This window comes from Canis lupus, chromosome 9 (genome assembly GCF_048164855.1).
Source record: "Canis lupus baileyi chromosome 9, mCanLup2.hap1, whole genome shotgun sequence".
Classification (NCBI taxonomy): domain Eukaryota; kingdom Metazoa; phylum Chordata; class Mammalia; order Carnivora; family Canidae; genus Canis; species Canis lupus.
In genome coordinates, this window is record NC_132846.1 from 29,851,450 (window position 1) to 29,870,837 (window position 19,388).

Sequence of the window (19,388 nt, forward strand, 5' to 3'; positions counted from 1 at the left end):
GAAGAGCCTTTGGGTTTTACTCTACCCACTTCCCTCTCTCTTCCCCTCTTGCCAAGCTACTTGTGCTGAAGTGAGAGCTAAAGCACTCTGGGCTGAGGGGAGTTGTTGTACATAGCCTAGAGAAGATGGAGAAAAAAGAGAGAGAGAAGGGAAGACACAACACACTGCGGGGAAGGGTTGAGCTGGAGGGAAGCCATGTGGCTCTGGTCTCCAGGAGCCCATGAAGCAGGGTTATTCATAGGTAAGGAACTAGGGTGCAAAGCTGAAGGTAAGCTGGAAACCATGAGTAACAAATTACAAAGGTAGAGATGGAAATTCAGAACTCTGCCAGGCTGAGCTGAGAGAGAAGGGAGCAAATAAGAAGTGGGAGCCAACTGTAGTCCTTTGTCCAAGCCTCTAACCCATTTCACAGAAGGGTAATTCTTCACATTTATACTAATGTCAAAGGCAGGGGAAGGATTGAGGTCATCCCAAATCCTTCCTATGCATATTTTTCCACTGCCTCTCCTGGCTCCAGCCCACCTGGAAATATTCTAGCAAACAGCTTGTTATTCCCCCAATGAGTCAAGTCATGTTATCACTAGTTTTCCAGGCTGGTTTCCACTGCTCCACAGTCTCTGAAGAGTGTCCCCCTGTGGCACTCTCTGCATTCACCCATCAGATGCCATCTGAGATGTCCTGACCGCTTGAGACAGGGCCACTGCCACAAGTTCCCACTGCACCCCACACTTACCCCTAGTTTCATACTCACGGCTTTATTCTGCATGCCCTCAGCATGGTGAGGCTAGGACTGTTGACATCCCTCTTGTATTCCTGCTCCCAGCACAGTGTTTGAAGATGGGAGTCCCACAGTGAAAACTTAGAGTGCTCTCTGATCCCACTTTGGGAACTCTTAGATCACTTGAGCACACATACTTCTGAGGAATTCCTCTCATGCTTGAAGACATAGCTCAACAGCTCCCTCTCCTTGAAATCCTCCCTCCCTGAGGTACCCAATCCCACTAATACTCCTTTCTCTGTGGCTAGTGCCCATGATTTGTACTGATGGTGGCATATAGCTAACTGGCCTGCAAGAGATTTAGTTCATTGTAGGTGGATTTTCCCCACAGGAGTTCCAGCTACTTGCTGGCAGAGGACACTCCCAGCCCCATTCCCTCCTAGTTTACCTTGTATAGAAGTCACTGTAAAATATGCACTAATTTCATATTTTTCTCTTGGAAACAAGGACTTTGTGGTGATTAGCAGGATGGACTTGAATGATGTAAGATAAAGCACCACTTCCAATTACAATTCTCAAAAAGGATTGGACTTAAAGAAGACATTTAAAGTGAATTTTGTTAAATTAACCTGTTTATTCACAGACTTCCATCATCATGTCTAAGATGCATTCAGGTGGAAAACATTCTTAGCTCAATGTGAAGAGGAGGCTTGGTATAGTAGAAAACTCACGGGATCCCTGGGTGGCGCAGCGGTTTGGCGCCTGCCTTTGGCCCAGGGCGCGATCCTGGAGACCCGGGATCGAATCCCACGTCGGGCTCCCGGTGCATGGAGCCTGCTTCTCCCTCTGCCTGTGTCTCTGCCTCTCTCTCTCTCTGTAACTATCATAAATAAATAAAAAAAAATTAAAAAAAAAAAAAAAAAAGAAAACTCACAGATTTACAATCAGACAAACTTTAGTTTAAATCCCACCTGCACCCCTTAGTCTTTGAACACATTACTTAACCTAATAATTGTTGTCAGGCTGGCAGAGAGATCAAGCATAGGAATTAGTAGTAGTAGTAGTAGTAGTAGTAGAAATAGTAGTAGTAGTAGGCAGTGAGCAGATAAAATTTTCTGTAATAAAATATGAAACTGGAGTATACCCAGAACTTAGGGATAAGCACTTATAAGTGCTCAAATAGCATTTATAGGTAGATCTGGAGCCTCTTTCAATTACAAAGATGGAAACTGAATTCAAGGGCAGCCCGGGTGGCTCAGCGGTTTAGCCCCGCCTTCAGCCCAGTGCGTGATCCTGGAGATCCTGGATCGAGTCCCGTGTCAAGCTCCCTGCATGGAACCTGGTTCTCCCTCTGCCCCTCTCTCTCTCTCTATCATGAATATATAAATAAAAATTTTTAAAAAAGGAAACTGAATTCAAACAGGTTAAGCAGAAGAGAGAACTAGTCAATCATAAGTCTGATATGTGTCTAGTTTCAGCCACATATGAATCCAGAGGTTCAAATGATCTCAGAGCTCTGTCTTGCTCTCCATGCCTTGAGCAGACTCTCTCCATAGCGTGGGTAAGAGGACTCAACAGTCCAGCTGCTCATCCCACAAAGTCAGCAAATCCAGAGGGAAACAGAAATGAGTCCCTGGGGCCAGAGGTGAGGAAGCACCAAGTCAGAACCCCATAGAATGGAGAAGGGCCGTTTCCTAAAGCAAAGCTGGGTGGTTTTACCAGAGGAAGTGGGCATATGCTGTATAGGCAAACACAAGAGTCGCACACTAAAGTCAGTTTGAATTAATTATGCCCGGAATGTTTTACCTTATCTCCAGATGGGAGAGATCTCTTTGTTCTCTGGTGTTCTCCAGAGATCTTGGAGATAATCAACTTCCTGATGTCTTTCTAAGAAATATGTAAGTATGAATTATGGTAATGATGACTAACATATGTTGAACTTACTGCCTACAAGTGCTGTGCTTTGTAGCATAAAGTGCTGAATGCTTTATACAGATGATCTCCTTTCATCCTCCCCACTTCCCACTGAGGAAGGCACTGTTATCTCCTTGATTCAGATGAGGACAGAGGCACAGAAAAGTCATTGCCCAAGGGGGTGGAGTCAGAATTCTAACCCCAGGATTCCCATGTGAAGGCTTGCACACCTAACCAGCACAACACCTGCACCTGACCACACGCATAATCTACCATCTGCAACATAGTGCACATAGTTCTTTACACAATGGTCTCCAGCATCCCGCAGTTACTGAGCAGAGCAGATATTATGTTATTATCACTTAAAGATGACGTAAGTAGCGGTGAACTATTTTTTTCATTTCACCTCCTATGACTGTAAAAGGGCACTGATATCATGTACATTGTTGAATGGTCCAAGACTTAAATGAGGCAATATTTACAAAGCATTTGGTGTGGTGCCTGACACACAATAAGCTGCTGCTGGTGTTGTTGTCATTATCAGGCTAATCAATTGTGTTTGCACCTGGCTGTCCTGGGGATAGAGGACCTGAGTAGGATGGGGTATCTGCATGTACTGAACCCCTCAGTAGTCGCGTGGATCTATGACAGGGATATCCGAACATCTGGTCTTCCTTCTTTGTTTTCATGGAGGAGTTTCTCCATAGCCAAGGGTGCTCCAGGAGATGCCGGATGGGTACTCCTGCAGGGCCAAACATGAGAGGCGGGGAGTCCTGTCTAGCTTAAGGAAATGTGCCAGTGGTGTTCTTTGCCCCTGCAACCCTTCTAGAGCTGGTCAGGGCAGGAAGCTGTAAGTGAAATTCGATAGAAAGCTCCTACTCTCATGGCCATTCCCATCTCCGATTATCTCCCTCATGCCACTAGAAATTCTATGCATTAGTGGTTTATTTCAGTTAGGGAGGAGGACGGCCAGACAAGCAGGAGCTAGCTACCGTGAGTTGGATACTGTCTAGCACAAGGATTCTTTTTTTTTTTTTTTAATTTTTATTGGAGTTCAATTTGCCAACATATAGCATATCACCCAGTGCTCATCCCGTCAAGTCCCCCCTCAGTGCCTGTCACCCAGTCACCCCCATCCCCCCGCCCACCTCCCTTTCCACCACCCCTTGTTCGTTTCCCAGAGTTAGGAGTTTCTCATGTTCTGTCTCCCTCTCTGATATTTCCCACTCATTTTCTCTCCTTTCCCCTTTATTCCCTTTCACTATTTTTTATATTCCCCAAATGAATGAGACCATATACTGTTTGTCCTTCTCCGATTGACTTACTTCACTCAGCATAATACCCTCCAGTTCCAACCACGATGAAGCAAATGGTGGGTATTTGTCATTTCTAATGGCTGAGTAATATGCCATTGTATACATAGACCACAGCTTCTTTATCCATTCATCTGTTGATGGACACCGAGGCTCCTTCCACTTCCAATAGTTTGGCTATTGTGGACATTGCTGCTATAAACACTGGGGTGCAGGTGTCCCGGCGTTTCATTGCATCTGTATCTTTGGGGTAAATCCCCAACAGTGCAATTGCTGGGTCGTAGGGCAGGTCTATTTTTAACTCTTTGAGGAACCTCCACACAGTTTTCCAGAGTGGCTGTACCGGTTCACATTCCCACCAACAGTGCAAGAGGGTTCCCCTTTCTCCACATCCTCTCCAACATTTGTTGTTTCCTGTTAGTTTTCACCATTCTCACTGGTGTGAGGTGGTATCTCATTGTGGTTTTGATTTATATTTCCCTGATGGCCAGTGATGTGGAGCATTTTCTCATGTGCTTGTTGGTCATGTCTATGTCTTCCTCTGTGAAATTTCTGTTCAGGTCTTTTGCCCATTTCATGATTGGATTGTTTGTTTCTTTGCTGTTGAGTTTAATAAGTTCTTTATACATCTTGGAAACTAGCCCTTTATCTGATATGTCATTTGCAAATATCTTCTCCCATTCTGTGGGTTGTCTTTTAGTTTTGTTGACTGTTTCTTGTGCTGTGCAGAAGCTTTTTATCTTGATGAAGTCCCAATAATTCATTTTTGCTTTTGTTTCCCTTGCCTTCATAGATGTATCTTGCAAGAAGTTGCTGTGGCCAAGTTCAAAAAGGGTGTTGCCTGTGTTCTCCTCTAGGATTTTGATGGAATCTTGTCTCACATTTAGATCTTTCATCCATTTGAGTTTATCTTTGTGTATGGTGTAAGAGAATGGTCCAGTTTAATTCTTCTGCACATGGATGTCCAATTTTCCCAGCACCATTTATTAAAGAAACTGTCTTTTTTCCAGTGGATAGTATTTCCTGCTTTGTCAAGTATTAGTTGACCATAGAGTTGAGGGCCCATTTCTGGGTTTTCTATTCTGTTCCATTGATCTATGTGTCTGTTTTTGTTCCAGTACCACACTGTCTTGATGACCACAGCTTTGTAGTACAACCTGAAATCTGGCATTGTGATGCCCCTGGCTCTGGTTTTCTTTTTTAATATTCCCCTGGCTATTCGGGGTCTTTTCTGATTCCACACAAATCTTAAGATGATTTGTCCCAACTCTCTGAAGAAAGTCCATGGTATTTTGATAGGGATTACATTAAATATGTCTAGCACAAGGATTCTTAAGTTCTTTGTGCTCTGGCCCTTATGACACTTGGAGGAAGTTTATGGACCCCTTCTCAGAAAAATATTTTTGAATGCATGTTTTAAGACAGATGACAAGGGAAACCAATGATATTGAAATATAGTTATTAAAATAATTTTTAAAATTATGGTACAATATATGTACCTTTTTATTAATCCATAGCTACCATCGTGTCAAAGTCCTGATGAGAGTTTATGATCTTTAAACTCTCTGCAACCACCATAGTGTGCTCTGAAAATATCTGCAACTCCCATGGTGAGAGTCAAGTCAGAGGCACTTAGCAATTGCTGCTGGAGTGTGTTGCTTATGCTTGTAATGGAAAGAAATGCCTAATTTCAGATTGAGGTTATGGAAAAAAAGTAATTTTTTTCTTATCCAAGATCTAAGACCTTTGAATTCTTCTCTCCAAAGAGTCCAGTTCCCTAGGTTAAAAACAAGAAAACAAAAAACACTTGCTCTAAGAGCTTAAATTAAGAATTCACTGCAAGAAACTGATGTCAAGAACTCGGATAGAAGAGGATGGGAAAAGGAGAAACACTTAGATAGTGGTCTCATATTTTAGGATGCCTAAGAAATCTGGAAAGTTTATTGATGGTGTAGGCTCTGCTCCCGCAGATTCTGGTTCATCAGGTCTAGGGGTGGGGTCTGGGATTCCTCCCAAGGCTCTTTTGGAATTAGAACTCAGGTCTATCTGCCCCCAGAGCCTGAGACTCTATACACTCTATACATTCAATACACTCCCTGACCATCTGGAGATAAGAGTAGGGTCAGGATATCACCAAGGAAACCAGCATCTGGGATATCCAGGAAATTGTACAAGGCACAGCTCATGTCAAAGCAGGCTTTGAATCCATACTGCACCACCAGAGGGACATAAAATGGAAAACTAAAGACCTCCTGGCAATTTTACAGCCTACTTTATGGCTGATCTGGCTCCATCTCCTACTACCACTGCCCCAACTGTCAAACAGTTGTCCTTTGACCATCAGGTAAGTAGCCCAGCTCTTCCTGGTTCCATTTGCTCTGCCTAAGAGAAAAATAGACATACATCTTCACTCAAAAGACCACAGTTCTTCTTGTACCCATTGTTTGGCCTTATTGGAATGGGCAGCAAAAGACAGCACATACCAAACATCTGAAAATGTCCCCTGTTAACAGAGCCATCTAGTTTCTTTTAGTTTCCATCTGTTGAATTGAAAGCTCAAATTGCAGCAGAATGTTTTCATAGGCAACATTCCCATGCCTCTCTCCACACACTTTAAGACACAATTAGTACACTGTGAGAGAAACAAAAGCACATTCCTCATGGAATTCCAAGGTAGGGAATTCAGAGGCCACTGCCAGTGGGAAGTTCAATTCACCTCATTTCATTTATGGGGCCTTGCAAGAGCCGAGAGACGGACGAGCCCTTAATTCTCCCACACCTCTTCCGCTCCAACTCTGGGCATTCAGTCATTGACTGTTCCTTATGAGATTTACATCAGGAGCTGGTAACCTTTCAGAAATGTTATTCCAAGTACTCATTCATTCATTCCCTTATGGAAATAAAAGGGCAGTTGTCTATCTTCTGCCAAAAGGTAGGTTGGCCTGAAATTTTAATTAGGGCTACCAAAGATCACCCACTCTCTCCCAGATTTTCTGCAGCTTTTGAGGAGCAAAGGTAGATTTTCTCCAAACTCCTTCCTTGAAGGGAGAAGCTTCCCCAACCCTTATGTCATGTAAGTCTCAAAACCATATATTGAACTGATATTGGTAAACACTAAGAATATCTATTAAACCTTCCTAGATGTCTATAGTAGGCTGGTTTTTTTTCAATTGAGATGTAATTAACATGTAACATTACGTTAATTTCAAGTGTACAACATAATGATCCCTTATTTGTGTCTGTTACCAAATGATCACTACAGTGAGTCTAGGTAACATCATCACCACACACAGTTTCAATTTTGTTTTCTTATAATGAGAACTTTTAGGATCTACCCTCTTAGCCACCTTCAAGTATACAATACAGAATTGTAACTGTAGTCATCATGCTATACATTATGTCTCTAGGACTTATTTATCTTATAATTGGAAGTTGTAACTTTTGGTCCCTTTTACCCATTTTGTCAACCCCAGCCTCCTGCCTCTGGAAACCACCAATCTGTTCTCTATATTTATGAGCTTTTTTGTTGGGGTTTGTTTTGCCTTTTTTTTTTTTTAAGATTCCACATATAAGTGAGATCATATGGTATTTGTCTTTCTCTGTTTGACTTATTTCACTCAGTGTAATGCCCTGAAGGTCCACCCATGTTGTCACAAACAGCAAGATTTCCTCCTTTTAGTTCTAAATAATATTCTATTTTATATACTGTATGTTCTTCAACAATTCATCTGTCAATGGACACTCTGTGTCTTGGATATTATGAATAATGTTGCAACCGGCTTCTTCAAGTAATAAATTCTTGATACCCCCAACCCCCTCACAAGCCCCTCACTGTTTCCCTCACAATCTCGCTATACTCCCATCACAACAAATTGGATAAATAACCTTTTCCAATCTTCCACTGCCTCTACCTCTGATTCATACAGCATTTGGCATGTTTGGCCCTATTTTTTCAGGGTCTTAGGCTCCCACACTCAGCCCTGCCTTAGTTCAAATCTTGCCCCTTTATGGCTGCTCATTTCCTCTCCTGCTTACCTGGAAGAATGTCCTATTTCAGTCCTGGCTCCTTTGCTTCATTGATTTCTGCATCTCTGAAGCCACAGATCTGTTTGGGGAGATAGCTCCTCCTTCAGAATCACCCTCTTTGCCCAGGAGTTATGTCTGGCCCTGGGGAACTAATGGTGGCCTGGAGATGTTGCTCTTGGGACACACTGAAGATAAGTTATCAGACTCCTGGTGGCACTCTGTCATTTCCATAGCAGGAATCTGTCTGGCAACTCTTAACCCAGTGGCTTTTCAAAGTCCTCTGGATTTTCTGCCCTTCTCACCCAGAACTGTGCTATTTTGCAGCCCTTAAGTATGTCTCCTGCCTCCTTGACTCTACTCCCACTCATCTATTTTATAGAGTGAAAATAATAATGAAATCAAGGCTAGGAATTCTGGGCTTAGCTCTGGATCTATCATCAACTAACTGTCTCCATAGGCCTCAATTTCTCATCAGTGAAGTAAGATGTGGGTGTATGTCATCTCTGAGACCTCTTTAACATATGCCTTACCCATGTTAGGGATGGGGAGATATCAGGGCAGACCTCCAACAGCCCTTGACCAAAGGATGATGGAATTTTAAGGCTGACAGTCTTCAACAGAGAAGACGGTAACTTTGGAAAATCAACCTATCTAGGGATATGAAAGCTGTATAAGCACTTAGAAGCAGAATCTAAGCTTAACCAGAAGTGCTATGGAAACCAGAGAAAAGCTTCCCTTTAGCTTGCCAGCAGTGGAGCGCCTTTGGAAGCTGTGGGAACAGCTGAGCAAACATAATTACAATAACTTCTAAAGTTTGTAAGATATTATATAAGAAGGAAACAGCCCACACCCCTGGGATCTCTGTGGGTAATATCTGTGCCTAAGAATTTGATCCTGGATTATATTAGAGAACAACTGTAGTTTCAAAGCTTTCTCCAGTTCTTTATATTTTTTCATGATGAAGTCATAAAGCAAATAATTCCTTGCTTAGCTGAGCCAAAAATGAATTCTTATATATGCAAAGTCAAGACAAAACCTCATTTGGAATGGTGGGAGAGATCTATGGTGCTTCACATGAATTGAAAAGCAGTCCTCAGATAACTGGGTAGAAAGATGGATGGAGCAATTCAAGTGACATCCAGAAGAGAGTTGGTAGGACCAAAGGGAAATTTTCTGGAACTGGGAGAGTAGACGAATTTTAAAAAATAATGTTTACGTAGCGATGTCTGATGTCCAATTGTTTTTTTTTCTTCCTTGAGCTGCAATTGGCCTACATCACCTTATTATTTCTGAAATTATTGATAGCAGGCAACAGTCTGTTGTCAGTGGAATTTGGCAAAATGAGAAGAAAAGGATGATTCCCAGTTGAAATCGAGTGGGTCTACAGGAGGAGACAGCAGCTGGGAAAGAGTTGGTTAATGAACAAGGAACAGGAGAGATGTGGGTGCCAAAAAGAGGATGAGGCTGAAAATACAGAAGAGAGAAAAATGGTGGAAAAATGTTCCTGAGAAGATACAGGAATTGGATGGCATCCATGGTATGAAAGGAAGTATTTTCCTTGGCTGGGAGGAATGACTCTCTTTCCCTAGAAGCTCTGTCTCAGCAGTTGGCACCACCAATCTGAATCCATCTCCATTTCCAGGCCTCCATATTTGGAACCTTATCTCGGCATACCATTTTTCAGACTTTTCTATTATTATCTGCCTGTCACATCCTAGTCCCTCAAAGACTATTTTGCCATGCTTCACATTATGTCAGTCAGCTAAAACATGTTTCCTTTTTTAAAATTTAATTTAATTTAATTTTTTTTAACATAATGTTTCCTAAGACATGCTGTCCAATATAGTAGCTACTGACTACAAGTGGCTATGGAACACTTGAAATGTGGCTAGTCTATATTGAGATGTGCTGTAAATGTGAAATGCACACCAAGTTGTGAAGACTTGACATGAAAAACGTGTAAAATAACTCATTTGTTATTTATTGATTAATGTTGAAATGATAATGCTTTGGGTATACAAGTTTAAATAAACTATATTATTAAAAATTTAAAAATAAATGGATAAACCATATTATTAAAATAATTTCACCCATTTTTTAATACTTTTTAAAATGTACCCCCTAGAAAATTTAAATCTTATTTCTCATATTATATTTCTACTGGAAATCAATGATCTAGACTAATGGATAGTGGACCAGTTACAGTTCCTATGAGATCATAGCCCCCCTACTTACATGGGAAACTGCTGAGACTATTCTAGATCTTGTAAATCTACCCCTCCCACCCTGGCCACTTCCTCCATCAACTTCCTGAGAAAGACCACTGCCAGGTGATATTTTGAATTTTGCATAATAAAAAATCTTTATTTTACATTTACATTTGATTAATGGATAGTTAAATATAATTTTTCACTCAAAATTTTCTAAGAATTGCTCCATTATTGCTTACCTGCCAATGAGCTCAGGCTTGAACTCATGACCCTGAGATCAAGAGTTGCATGCTCTTTGACTGAGCTTGCCAGGCACCTTACCAATGTGGGTATTTTAAAGGTTGGTATTATTCTGATTCCCAACCCTTACCATGGAATTGTGTTTTTTGTTTGTTTGTTTGTTTGCAGCTGTTTTTTTCATCTCAAAGGTTTTAGGATCTTCTCTTCATCAACGGTATTTCTAAATGTCATGGTTATTATGGTTTGGTGTGGGTATTTCGTGAGCTCGTGTGTGTGTCTTGGACATTTTATGGGTCATTTCAATCCAGAAACTCATGTCCTTTCATTCTCATACTCTTTGTGGGATAATTACATTATCCCTTTCATTTTCTCTGTTCTTTCTTCCCCTGGATGTTGAAATTCCTTGATTGAATCTTTATTTTTGTATTTTTTGGTTCCTATTGTCCATTTCTGAATTATTTTATTTTAAATACTGAAAGAATTCCTGAGCTTTATTTTCCAACCAATCTATTGAATATGTAATATTAAATATGTTCCCATTTTCTATTTTTTTCTGATAGTATTTAGCTCTTATTTCATGGATGCAATATCTTCTTTTATCCCTCTGAAGATATGAATTATAGATTGCTGGGGTTTTTAAAAAAATTTTCTAGTAATTTCTATTACTATGTTTCTCCTGAGGTTGTGGGGTTTTTTGCTTTGTTTTGTTTTGTTTTTCTGTTTGTCTGATATGTTTTCTGATGGAGTCTTTCCTCAAATGCCTCAGGAGGTTTGACCAATTTTTCACATTTAAGAGCAAGACCTACAAAGCTAGCTGTAAACTCTGTGTATGAGGATGGGGCTCATCAAATGGCCAGCTTTGCTGCAAGGCAATGGCTGACAAACAGACTTTTTGCATTAGGAGGACCACATATATGTCAGTGCCTAAATATTATTTCTCCAGAAAATGAAACTTCATTTTTGTCTTTAGAGACATATAAGAATCAAGATAAGGGAAGAGGGCTGCTGGTGTTGATGGTGTGTGTTGGGGGGTAGGGAGGAGGGGTTTTCTCTTTAATGTGTGGACTTTGACTTAACTCCTTCTTTCCCTCACTTATTTATCTATGTATTTAAAGTAAGCTCTGTACCCAAAGTGGGGTTTGAACTCACCCTAAGATCATGACTTGAGCTGAAATCAAAAGCTGGATGCTCAACTGACTGAGCCACTCAGGCAACTCGAAATACATCCTTCTGAAACAACAAATATGTATGAGAATTTAAATAATAACACAAGGCAGAATAATAGAAACTATTTACAATTCTAATCTTTTATTGAATTGTTTGATGCACAGACATTTGCAAAACTAGACAAAATAACTTAAAGGAACTGTATTTCATTTTTAATTACTTAATTTCATTAGGCCTTGAGTCTTCCATGAAAATCTTCTATTTGTGAATTGCTCACATCTTGTGAAAATGAGTAGGAAGCAGAATATCAACGTTGCCACTTAAAAATTAAATTCTGAACTACAGCGTACATAAGTCATCCTTTATCCAATCATAATAAAGAGTAATAAACATGTGAAGAAAAGAAGAAATATTTCTAGTAATCAAGGCCAAAACTATAAATGGAACTTGTCTAAATGATTGGTAGGCATTGACATTTTCAATAGTGAACACAAAAGAGTTTTATTTTGTTTTGTTTGAACCCAAAAGATTTTTTCCAACTTGCCTAAGCTATGGATTCTAAGTACAAAGTTCCTTCCAGAAAAATTAGGCACATCAGTTTGGAGAATTTTGGTCCTATTCGGATGGAAATATTACATACAAAGGTAGTGTGAAGACTTGAATTTGCTCAAACAGCTCCTTTAACACTAAACAGCTTCTATTTCTATCTTTTTTTTTCTATTCCATGTATTTTATTTTATTTTTTTAATAATAAATTTATTTTTATTGGTGTTCAATTTGCCAACATACAGAATAACACCCAGTGCTCATCCCATCAAGTGCCCCCCTCAGTGCCTGTCATCCCTTCACCCCTACCCCCTGCCCTCCTCCCCTTCCACCACCCCTAGTTCGTTTCCCAGAGTTAGGAGTCTTTATGTTCTGTCTCCCTTTCTGATATTTCCTACCCATTTCTTCTCCCTTCCCTTCTGTTCCCTTTCACTATTATTTATATTCTCCAAATGAATGAGAACATGTAATGTTAGTCCTTCTCCAATTGACTTATTTCACTCAGCATAATACCCTCCAGTTCCATCCATGTTGAAGCAAATGGTGGGTATTTGTCATTTCTAATGGCTGAGTGATATTCCATTGTATACATAGACCACATCTTCTTTATCCATTCATCTTTTGATGGACACCGAGGCTCCTTCCACAGTTTGGCTATTGTGGACATGGCTGCTATAAACATCGGGGTGCAGGTGTCCCGGCATTTCATTGCATCTGTATCTTTGGGGTAAATCCCCAGCAGTGCAATTTCTGGGTCATAGGGCAGGTCTATTTTTAACTCTTTGAGGAACCTCCACACAGTTTTCCAGAGTGGCTGTACCAGTTCACATTCCCACCCACAGTGTAAGAGGGTTCCCTTTTCTCCGCATCCTCTCCAACATTTGTGGTTTCCTGCCTTGTTAATTTTCCCCATTCTCATTGGTGTGAGGTGGTATCTCATTGTGGTTTTGATTTGTATTTCCCTGATGGCAAGTGATGCAGAGCATTTTCTCATATGCATGTTGGCCACGTCTATGTCTTCCTCTGAGAGATTTCTCTTCATGTCTTTTGCCCATTTCATGATTGGATTGTTTGTTTTTTTGGTGTTGAGTTTAAGAAGTTCTTTATAGATCTTGGAAACTAGCCCTTTATCTGATACGTCATTTGCAAATATCTTCTCCCATTCTGTGGGTTGTCTTTTAGTTTTGTTGACTGTATCCTTTGCTGTGCAAAAGCTTCTTATCTTGATGAAGTCCCAATAGTTCATTTTTGCTTTTGTTTCCCTTGCCTTCGTGGATGTATCTTGCAAGAAGTTACTGTGGCCAAGTTCAAAAAGGGTTTTGCCTGTGTTCTCCTCTAGGATTTTGATGGAATCTTGTCTCACATTTAGATCTTTCATCCATTTTGAATTTATCTTTGTGTATGGTGAAAGAGAGTGGTCTAGTTTCATTCTTCTGCATGTGGATGTCCAATTTCCCAGCACCATTTATTGAAGAGACTGTCTTTCTTCCAATGGATAGTCTTTCCTCCTTTATCGAATATTAGTCAAACTCTCCCTCTTCGCCGATGACATGATACTCTACATAGAAAACCCAAAAGCCTCCACCCCAAGATTGATAGAACTCATACAGCAATTTGGTAGTGTGGCAGGATACAAAATCAATGCCCAGAAATCAATGGCATTTCTATACACTAACAATGAGACTGAAGAAAGAGAAATTAAGGTGTCAATCCTATTTACAATTTCACCCAAAAGCATAAGATACCTAGGAATAAACCTCACCAAAGAGGTAAAGGATCTATACCCTAAAAACTACAGAACACTTCTGAAAGAAATTGAAGAAGACACAAAGAGATGGAAAAATATTCCATGCTCATGGATTAGAAGAATTAATATTGTGAAAATGTCAATGTTACCCAGGGCAATATACACGTTTAATGCAATCCCTATCAAAATACCATGGACTTTCTTCAGAGAGTTAGAACAAATTATTTTAAGATTTGTGTGGAATCAGAAAAGATCCCAAATAGCCAGGGGAATTTTAAAAAAGAAAACCATATCTGGGGGCATCACAATGCTAGATTTCAGGTTGCACTACAAAGCTGTGGTCATCAAGACAGTGTGGTACTGGCACAAAAACAGACACATAGATCAATGGAACAGAATGGAGAACCCAGAAGTGGACCCTGAACTTTATGGCCATCTATTTCTATCTTAAATAAAGAGAGTGAATGGCAAGGCAGTTCCTAATTCCCTTTTATTCGGGTGGATCAGATGAAGAGTAACAGGAGGAGCCCGCTCTCTTCCTGCTCACCACTAAGATGTCCGTAACCTCACTGTGCTATCCTTACTTTCCAAAGGCTGTGAACAGATCATATGCCTGTGATTCCTAAACCCGAAGCCTCTACTGCAGTGTCACACTGTCAATGACAATTACCTGACACTTTAAGTCACTAGTTTTCCATTATATAAATGTTTCTTCAGTCAGATTCACTGTGATATTAGTTCTGTGAGACCCAGAACTCTCTTGGCAGTCAAGTAAATTAAAAGCAAAGTTCAACAATAATCAGGACCCATCCATCAAGGAGTCACACAGAACGTGTCTGAGGAACCGGTACAAAATGCAGAATTAGCACATCATAAGATAACAGAGCAGAATATAACTCAGGAATTGGGCTGGGGGTGGGGGCAGCCTAACAGGACCAAAGTTCAACAGTTGCTTGCAGAGAAAGTAAGCATCCAAAAAGGACACCAAGCTGATCTGCCTTGAGATGGTAAATATCTTTTATATGATATCTGTAGTAAAGAGCCTTCTATACTTCTATCCAGGGTAAAGGCTGCGTATGCACTGCCAGTTGAGATATAGATGGCAATTCGAACATATCTATTTTTAACCTTTCAGAGCCAATTGTATCAAGTTACTCCACATTTGCAGATGACGATTTAAGGACACGTTTTTTCCCAAGTGATAAACCATCAAATGCTTGCCTATTCCCAGAAAAGAAAGAAAGAAAAAAGGAAGGGAGAGGGAGGGAGGAAGGAAGGGAGGAAGGAAGGAAGGAAGGAAGGAAGGAAGGAAGGAAGGAAGGAAGGAAGGAAGGAAGGAAGGAAGGAAGGAAAAATGAGGCAATGATATTAAGTCTGTTTCTGAAAATACTTAAGAATGTTTTTCAGGAACTGGTTTGCTTCAATGAGATTACATTGTCACCATCAATCAAGTTTTAACATGCAGGAATCATAGAGAAGATAACATTTTACTTTAAGCAGTTACTCTTCAGAGTGAGAAAGCCTTGATAACTCAGTGATAACATCACAACCAACAATGTCCTATACTGGTACAGCTAGTCAAAATACGACTACTATTACTACTATTACTACTACAACTACCACTGCTATAACTCCTCCTCCTCCTCCTCTACTACTACTACTACTACTACTAAAATCTTGCTACTTCCCCCTCCCTGTAATTATAAGCCAGCAATCTCTTTAATATTGCAATAGAGTGATACCAGGAACCATATATGGTGGCAGTGCAGACAAATCATTTTTCTGCATAGATTTGTCAAATTTGTAATATTTGACTATCCACATTTTTTTGTCATAACATCGAAATAATATTTATAATTTGATGAAGCTTCAGATTCATTTTTGTATCCTGGGAATTCAATCAGTGGTGATGATATTTGACGTTAGTCTTCACTTTGGATAAATATCGACTTGAACATTGATCCAGTTGTCATCCATATGTGCTGCATCTCTATTTTCTCTTTGTGGAATTTCACTTTTTAAAATTCCTTTATTGTCATCTTAATGGAATTTTGAAAGGGTGAAAAAATAAATACACATGATGTTTTAGAGAACATTATACTTTAAACCACATCAGTTACCTTATGATCATAAAAATGGATGACACATCCATGTTCTAGAAATTCTTCCACATACTTTATGTATAGTAACTCTTTTAATTTCTCAGATGAGGAACTTGCCCACTTACTAAGCTAATTAGTGCCCAAGTCAGGACTCAAACAAAACATTTTGGCTTTGGAGTTTATGCTTTTAATCTACAGACCAGCTTTCCTTTTCGTCTTTTTTTCCATAAAAGGGGCAGTAATTGTTGATATGGTCATTTTGTTACATACACTCTGCTACTTTATTAAGGATAAAAGTAAACAGTATAAAAGGAAAGAACTTAAAAATATAAAAACATGTAAGCTATTATTTAGTCTATATTGCAATATTCATTGGTAGGCCCTGTAAACAAGTATTTTCTTCTGATGCCTTAACATATAATGGGATGAATGTGCTTCTCAAGAAGGATAGTTATTATTTTTTCAGAGCTGTATCTCCAGTGCTCAGAACACCGCCTGTCCACATTTGCCACTCAATACATACTTCTTGCAAGAACAAATGGGTTTGAGTTGAGATAATGTAGTATTTATGGATTTTCATTTCTCTTCATTCATCTATTTATTATAATAAACTATTCCCCCATATGACTAAATATTTTTCTAAAACATTTCACATTTGTGAAAAGTCCATCATATGGAGCCACTTATTTAACTAATTAACTAATTAGTTTAATTATTTAATTCTTTTTGCTGCAAAGTTAATTTTTTCCTAAAATCTCATTTTTATATAAGTTCAAGGAATAGCCTTCTGCAGAAATTTTTCTGCATACCTATGACCAATTATTTTCCCAAAATAGATTTTAAAATGTAGAACTAGATCAATGAGCATGAATATTTTTAAAGTAGTATGATTTAGTAGCTTATAATAGTAATAATAATATATTACAACTAACACTTATTGAACACTAACTCTATACCATTTTACTAAGAGCTTTACCCATACTGTCTTTTTGAACTATTACAGTGACCCTAGAATGCTAGTACTATTGGTGTTCCATTTTACATATAAGAAAACCTAAGCTGAGAAAGTAAATTTCCTGAAGCCACACAATAAATGGTGGAAGCAGAATTGGAAAAAAGGCAAAATGACCCCAGGGCCTAATTCCATCTTTTTTTTTTTTTCCCCTGCAAATAACTACTTTTTTTTTCTTTTTAAGTTTTTATTTTAATTCCAATTAATGTACAGTGTTATATTAGTTTCAGGTGTATAATATAGTGACTCCACACTTCCTTACAATACCTGGTGCTCATCATAAGTGCACTCCTTAATCCTCATCACCTATTTCTTTTTTTTTTTTAATTTTTATTTATTTATGATAGTCACAGAGAGAGAGAGAGACAGAGAGACAGAGACACAGGCAGAGGGAGAAGCAGGCTCCATGCACCGGGAGCCCGACGTGGGATTCTATCCCGGGTCTCCAGGATCGCGCCCTGGGCCAAAGGCAGGCGCCAAACCGCTGCGCCACCCAGGGATCCCCTCATCACCTATTTCACTCATTCCCCCCCACCTTACTCCTCTGTGGTAACCATCAATTTATTCTCTATAGTTAAGAATCTATTTCTTGATTTCTCTCTCTCTCGCTCTCTCTCTTTTCCCCTTTACTTGTTTGTTTTGTTCCTTACATTCCACATATGAGTAAAATCATATGATATTTGTCTTTCTCTGACTGGCTTATTTTGCTTAGCATTATACCCTCTAGATCCTTCTATGTTGTTGCAAATGGCAAGATTTCATTCTTTTTTATGGCTGAATAATATTCCAGTGTGTATGTGTGTGTCTGTGTATACACGTGTAAATGAGTGGCCTGACTCCATTTTTTTAAATATAAGTCTGAGAATAAATTTGCTTAGTTTGTATCTAATGTCCATTATTTACTAGCTATGAGAACTATGGAGATTACTTAGTGTCTTTAGCTTTGGTTTTCTGTAAAATGAGGTCAGTCATAGTAAGAATAAAACAAGAAAATGTAAATAAAACTCGTACTAGTGCTGATACATACGAGTGCAACATAAATTAGGTACCATTTTTTATTTTGTTATTTACAGAGCTCAAATATACCTTGCATATTTTTAATAAAACTCTTACGATTTACATTCACACCAGCAGTGTGGTCAACAGATTTATATCCAAAAGTGCCAAGAAAAATAATATACCAAACAGATGACCTACATATAACAGAACCCACTTCCTGTTGCTTGTACCTTAAATATTCATCTTAAAAATGTTATTTAGATTTTCCCCACTAAGTTTCCTTCCTATTCTTTGCCATGGTGTTCATTTTGGAAAGATGAATGTAAATAATTAAAGTGGACAATTGACAGAATAATTTTGGTAAATGAAACTCTTAATATTTTATGAAACCTCTGGTTAATGAGATATTGTTTGAAATTGTATATAATCTTATCATTATCCTAAAATTTAAAAAAATATTGTATTCAACTTATTTAAACTAAAAAAAGAAAAATAGTTCACCCACTGTGGTGTTTTCTCTTCTATGCATACAAGATGCTGGAGGAAGAGAAAGAAGAAATAACTGGGTACTTGGGACTCTGCTTGACATTCAAATCACTAACAAAATAGAGATATTTAACTTACATATGTTATTATTTATTTCATTCAATCTTTATCATATTCTTCTGCAACACCATTTTTAGCTACTACCTAGCATTCCATTGCATGGATAAATAATAATTTATTTAATAAATCTCCTCTAATTGGGCATCTAGACCATTTCTATTTTTTCCCTAATAAGCAATGTTGAGCTGAATCTAATTATAGCCCATCTTTGTACCATCTGATGATTTCCTTGAATTAAAGATGTGTATTTTAACCATGGCTCCTTAGAACTAAAACCAATATAACACTATAAGTTAACTATGCTGGAATTAAAAATTAAAAATTTAATTAAAAAAAGAAAGTTAAAAATAGAACTGTTTTAAATGTAGCACTATGCACCCTCTTGCCTTTAGGGCAAGTCTCAAACCAAACTGTTAGTTCTACCTTGCTGTGACAGTTTCTCCAGTGGCACCTACCAAAGTGTTAAACTTCCGGTTTTATGGTTTCACAGCCAGTCCTTTTAAATCTCTCACAGTGCTCCTCCCTGGCTGTGCTCACTGCTAAACAATGCATACTTCGGGGTGCAGGTGTCCCGGCGTTTCATTGCATCTGTATCTTTGGGGTAAATCCCCAGCAGTGCAGTTGCTGGGTCGTAGGGCAGGTCTATTTTTAACTCTTTGAGGAACCTCCACACAGTATTCCAGAATGGCTGCACCAGTTCACACCTGCACCCCGATGTTTCTAGCAGCAATGTCCACAATAGCCAAACTGTGGAAGGAGACTTGGTGTCCATCGACAGATGAATGGAT

At 39.1% G+C, this 19,388-nt stretch overlaps 2 long non-coding RNA genes across 2 annotated transcripts; one reads left to right on the forward strand and one right to left on the reverse strand.

The window, feature by feature from the left end:
- Positions 1 to 1,351: 1,351 nt before the first annotated feature.
- LOC140639957 (uncharacterized) lies at positions 1,352 to 6,518 on the reverse strand. The gene is made up of 3 exons (XR_012036613.1): positions 6,429 to 6,518; positions 2,525 to 2,605; positions 1,352 to 1,598 (listed from the first exon to the last, which is right to left on the reverse strand). It is a non-coding gene; the product is annotated as an uncharacterized lncRNA (long non-coding RNA).
- Positions 6,519 to 6,627: 109 nt separating this feature from the next.
- Positions 6,628 to 17,679, forward strand: LOC140639956 (uncharacterized). Its single transcript, XR_012036612.1, has 2 exons — positions 6,628 to 7,018; positions 17,343 to 17,679. It is a non-coding gene; the product is annotated as an uncharacterized lncRNA (long non-coding RNA).
- Positions 17,680 to 19,388: the final 1,709 nt, after the last annotated feature.